Here is a 6,000-nt window from a genome sequence, read left to right as displayed (position 1 = left end):
AACAGTTGAATCAATTGACAACTCCACCAACATTGAATTAGCATGCCTGTCTACCCAGAGCCCCTCCAAAAATGAATTTTTCCCATCTTTAAGAATCTGCTAACATTGTGTGATGATCAACTGTGGTAGACTTAGCTCTTCTCAGCAATACAATGATCCAAGACAATTCCAAAAAACTCATGATGGAAAATGATCTCCACATCTATAAAAAGAACAATGGATTCTGAATGAAGACTGAAACATATTTTCACTTTGGGTTTTTTTGTTTGTTTCTTCTTTCTTCTTTCTTGTGGTTTTCCCCTTTTGCTCTGATTCTTCTTTCACAAGATGACTAATATCAAAATATGCTTAATGTGATTGTACTGTATAACCTATATCAGATTGCTTGCTGTCTTGGGGAGAGGGGGAAGAAGGGAAAGGAGGGAGAAAATGTGGAACTCTAAATCTTACAAAAATGAATGTTGAGGGGTAGCTAGGTGGCGCAGTGGTTAAAGCACTGGCCCTGGAGTCAGGAGTACCTGAGTTCGAATCTAGCCTCAAACACTTAACACTTACTAGCTGTGTGACCCTGGGCAAGTCACTTAACCCCAATTGCCTCACTAAAATAAAAAAAATTTTTAAAAACGCACACAAAAAAATGTTGAAAACTATCTTTACATGTAATTGGAAAAATAAAATAAAATGCTATTTTAAAAAAGAAAATAAATAAAATAAAGATAGTACTGGAAAAAAATCTTTGCTAGTTTTATGGGGATGAGATTATTTGGTATGCTCTAATGGGTTGCTTTAATTTACATTTTCTGATATTCATTTTAAAACATTTTCATATAGTTATTAATATTTTACATTTCTTCTTTTGAATAGTGTTCATAGGAGTATATAGAGTTAGAGTTAGAAGCTTCTGTGGGGGCCATTAAATCCCTACACAGGAGAAAACTGAGGCACAGAAAAGTTAAGTGTCTTTCCAAAGGTGATACAATCAGTAAGAAGGTATATCTTGTAAAAGGAAGGATTTGAACTCAGGTCACCTGATCTCTAATACCATTGCTTTATCTATCATACCATCATGTCTTTTGATTACTTGTCTTTTGGTAAATGGCTCTTAATCTTTTATTATTATTATTTGGGGGGGTGGGGCAATGAGGGTTAAGTGACTTGCTTAAGGTCACACAGCTAGTAAGTGTCAAGTGTCTGCGGTCGGATCTGAACTCAGGTCCTTCTGAATCCAGGGCTGGTACTTTATCCACTGTGCCACCTAGCAGCCGCGCTCTTAATCTTTTATATTGGTGTCGATTTCCCAAAGATTTTGAATGTCACAAGCAAATAGCTTTGATGCAAATATTTTCCCTAATCTATAACTTTTCTTTTGGTTCTAGTTGCCTTGATTTTATTTGTACAAAAGCTTTTAAATTGTATATAATCAAATTGTATTTTATCTTTTATTATCTTTTCTATCTCTTATCCAATTTCATCTGTTCATAATTATGAAAGATCTAGTTTGATGTTCTCTAATTTTTAAAGTGTGCTTTTTAAGTGTTTTAATTGTTTATCCATTCAGGAGTTATTGTAGTATCAGTTAAGATACTGATCTAAACATTTTTTTTTGGGGTGCAGTTTACATAAGCTCTATGGGTTCTTATTTCGGCTGACACTTGAACTGGCAAATTAGTTCCCCCAAGGGTGACTGCATCTCCCTCTCGATGTTCCAGAGGAAATACTAAGGGGTTTTTTATAATAATGATGATTATTATTATGATAGCTAGCCTTTATACAGCACTTTGTGCCAGGCATTATGTTAAATACTTTATAATTATTATCTCATTTGATCCTTACAACAGCCCTGGGAGATAGGTGCTATTATCACCCCAGCCCCCCATTATACAGATGAGAAAACTGAGGCAAACAAGTTGTGTGAATCACCCAGGGTCACACAGCTAGTAAGTATCTGAAGCTGAATTTGAATTCAGGTCTTCCTGACTCCAGCTATCCATTTCACCACCTAGCTGCCAATTAGTTTTCTCTGATGCTATGGATTTGAGCCACCATTCTGGTATGCCCTCTCCCCTCCACATTGATCACTTAGTACCAGTTGATATCTCTTCAATATATTGATATACTGATTACCACCCCACTATCAATTTTTGATTAAGAACACTTGCTTTTTCTATTTTTGCCTTTATTATATTTCTACTGTATTTATTTGTTTTTAACATTCTCTTGCTCAGGCCAGAGATGAGTGATGTTTATAAGATTGATGTTTATAAGGTTTCCTGCTCACCTATGTTATACCAGTTACAAGAAGTTTCTCTTTCTCAGTGTTCCTTCATTAACTCTTAGAGAGAAAGGGACTCTGAAATGACAGTAATCTTTTCTCCTCCTTTCAGAATGTGCATATTGTATCATGATAGACTTTTCAAACTGTTCAAATTTTATCTATTATGTTTTCCTGACAAAGATTCTGCCAGCCAGACTTTTCCCCCAACATAAATGCTTGGAAGGCTTCAATTCTATTAAAAGTCCATTCCCTCCATAGAACAATAGTTAATTTTTCAAATTCATTTTCTATTGTTTTTGTATATTATATAACAATATTTCCTTTTTTGATGCTGATCCAGAGTCTTTCATGATTTTGACAAAAGTTTCTTTATGTATGTATGAGGTGTCTCTTTCTGGCCATTTTCAATAGTTGGGAGCTCTGGAGCTTGACAACTACATTTCTGAGTAAGTTAAATATGGAATTCCTTTCTGGAAGTGACTTGTGGAATCTATCAAATTGTACCTTGCCCTCTAATTTCAACATTTCTATGCAATTAAAAATCCTTTCCTGATCCTTTCAGGGTCTTGACCCTTTTCCATCATGATTTTTTGGGAGGCTAATAATTTTTAAAATTATACCTGTGTGTTCTATTTTCTAGGTCAGTAATTTAGTAGATTTTTGACTTTGCTTTAGTATTTCTTATTATATCATCAATTTTTTCCCTTGATTCAATTTCCTCCATTCCACTGCTTTGATAAAGTTTTTATCAGTTATGACATTAATTCTATTTTCAAGTTTTTTTTAAAAATTAGTTTTGTAATTAATGTCAGGAATTATCTTAAATTTCCACTATCTGGATAGGGGATTTTTAGTATAATTCTATTATAACATTCATGATATCATTTGTTTCTTCCTCCTTTCTTCCTCTAATCTCCCCCTGCCTCAGGTTTATGGATTTCTAGAGAAGGGGAGGGAAGGGAATAAACATTTATATAGCACCTTCTGTGTGGCAAGCACTATGCTAAGTGCTTTTCCTTATTCAATATTCACAACAACTTTTCATGGTACATGCTATTATCAATTGCACATGTATAACCTATATCTGGTTGCTTGCCACCTGGGGGTGGGGTGGGGTAGGGAGGAAGGGAATGAGAGAGGGATAGAATTTGGAACTCAAAACTTTGAATAAATAAATTCTATTATTATTCCTATTTTACAAATGAGGAAATGAAGACAGAGGTTAAGTGACTTGCCAAGGACCAGACAGAAACTGTGAAGCTGGGTTTAAATTCAAGTCTTCCTGACTCCAGACCCAGTGTTCCATCTTCTTTGCCATCTACCTGCATATGTGTGTGTATGTATGTATGTATGTATGATCTTGGCATATAGTTACATTTAATGTTGTTCATTGTTTCCACAAAACACAATTTTGGGCAAAATGATGTTAAAAGGAGCACTTAGTACTGTGGAAGTAATGCTGTGTATGCCAAAGTGGACCATAGTCTGAATGATGCTATATTTAACAACTTTAAAACAAAATTATATTATTGCAAGATTATTTTGTCTAGGCAACTTTATGAGAGGTATGCCTGTACAATCCTAATTTGTCACTCTTTTTCAATAAATTATTCCTTTACATTGCCATACTCATGTCATAAGACCAATCCCATTAAGCTTCACTGATATCTAGGAGCTCATATTTATCTCTTTTCTTCAAGAAGGGATGCACATTAAAAGAGGGATCAGAAAGGACTAGTGTTAATCCAGGACTAGTGTTAAACAGCAGAGTTTTGTTGTTTTTTTGGGGGGGGGGGGTCGGGGCAATGAGGGTTAAGTGATTTGCCCAGGGTCACACAGCTAGTAAGCGTCAAGTGTCTGAGGCTGAATTTGAACTCAGGTCCTCCTGAATCCAGGGCCGGTGCTTTATCCACTGTACCACCTAGCTGCCCTGTTTTGTTTTGTTTTTTATTTTATTTTAATGAATGCAATTTTTACTGTTGAGGGTACAACCACCCTCACCCAGGCTCACAACCTAGGTGTCATCCTTGACTCCTCACTTTCTCTCATCCTACATATCCAATCTGTTGCCAAATTCTAGTGATTTTACCTTTGTAATATCTCATATATACTTCTTTCTCTCCTCTGACACGACTACTATCCTGGTTCAGGCCCTCATCATCTCAGGTTTAGACTATTGAAACAGTTTGTTGATTGGTCTTCCTCCCCACTGCAGTCCATCATCCACTTATTTGTCAAATTAATCTTCCCAAAGTGCAGATCTGACAATGCCTCCTCCTTCCCCATTCAGTAAACTCCAGTGCTTCCTTATAACCTCGAAGATCAAATACAAAACCCTCTGCTTGCCATTCAAAGCCCTTCACAACCTGACCTCCTTCTACCTTTCCAATCTTCTTCTTCCTTGCTCACTCCCACACATTCTGTGATCCAGTGACACTAGCATCCCTGCTGTTTCTTTAATAAGATACTTCATTTCATGATTCCAGGTGTTTCACTGGTTGTCCCCCATGCCTGAAACTCTTTCTCCTCATCTCCATTTCCTATATTCCCTGGTTTCTTTCAAGTCTCAGATAAAATCCCACCTTCTATAAGATATCTTTCCCAGTCCTCTTTAATTTTACTGTTTTCCCTCTGAGATTATTCCCAATTTATCCTGTCTATATCTAGTTTGTACCTAATTGTATGCTGCTCCCCTAGTAGTCTGTGAGATCCTTGAGAGCAAAACTGTTTTTTGTTTGTTTGTTTTGCCTTTCTTTGTATCCCCATCATTTAAAACAATGCCTGGCACATAGAAGGTGCTTAATAAATGCTTGTTGACCAACTGGCTAAACATTCATGCAGCTCTAAAGTCCAAACATCTTGATCTTTTTAGACTGAGAAATTCAATAAAATAAGTCAGTATCAAATAATGTACTGAAGAAAGTGAGCAGTTGCAGTTGTGATTGTGGTGATATTTTTACCACTATTTTAGAGATAAGGAAACCAACACTCAGAAAGGCTCAAGCTTACTCATGGCTAAACAACTATGAAGTGTGTCAGTGGTGGAATTCAAACATAGGTCTCTCCTAAATTTAGATACTACATGCTTTCCCCAGTACCATGTTCCTTCTCATTTTTAGCACACACACACATGCTGCATATTACTTCCTGAGGACCACGTTCCCACAGATTTTTGAAGAATTCTTAAATAAGTCAAAAAGGACCTCGGGATATCTCTTTGGGAAACCCTGGTCAGATAATGTTTTGATCATTGTCCTTGGCTCCAATAGAATGACTAAATACATAATACTCAGAAGTCAGAAGTGGAGACAAGGAAAGTTTAACAATGAAAATGAGGACCAACATTACCTCACAATTTTAACTCCTTTTTGCTCCATGTGTTTTCTTCTTCGGACAGTATGCTTCTTATGTAAGGGGAAAGGATAATACCTGAAATCACTGCTTAGGAGGACACACCAAGAGTAGGAAGAACAGGGTGGATAAGGGTTAGGGAGGGGGAAAAGAAGAAACTGGCCATCTGATAGCTACCCTTTTAACTAATTACTTTTGCTAACAAGGTGCTAAGCTCTATTGTCTCTATAATGCTGGTGAGTATGTCAGTGCTTTCTAAATTCAGTGCCCTAGGGCAGAGGTGTCAAACTCTTGGTCTACTAGGCTAAGAGAAAGCTGGGGTGGGGGAGTAAGTAAAACTCCCAAAGGTAACAGAATTACGTGAAAACGTAATT

This window comes from Dromiciops gliroides, chromosome 2, assembly GCF_019393635.1.
Source record: "Dromiciops gliroides isolate mDroGli1 chromosome 2, mDroGli1.pri, whole genome shotgun sequence".
NCBI lineage: Eukaryota > Metazoa > Chordata > Mammalia > Microbiotheria > Microbiotheriidae > Dromiciops > Dromiciops gliroides.
This window is presented reverse-complemented; position numbering follows the sequence as displayed.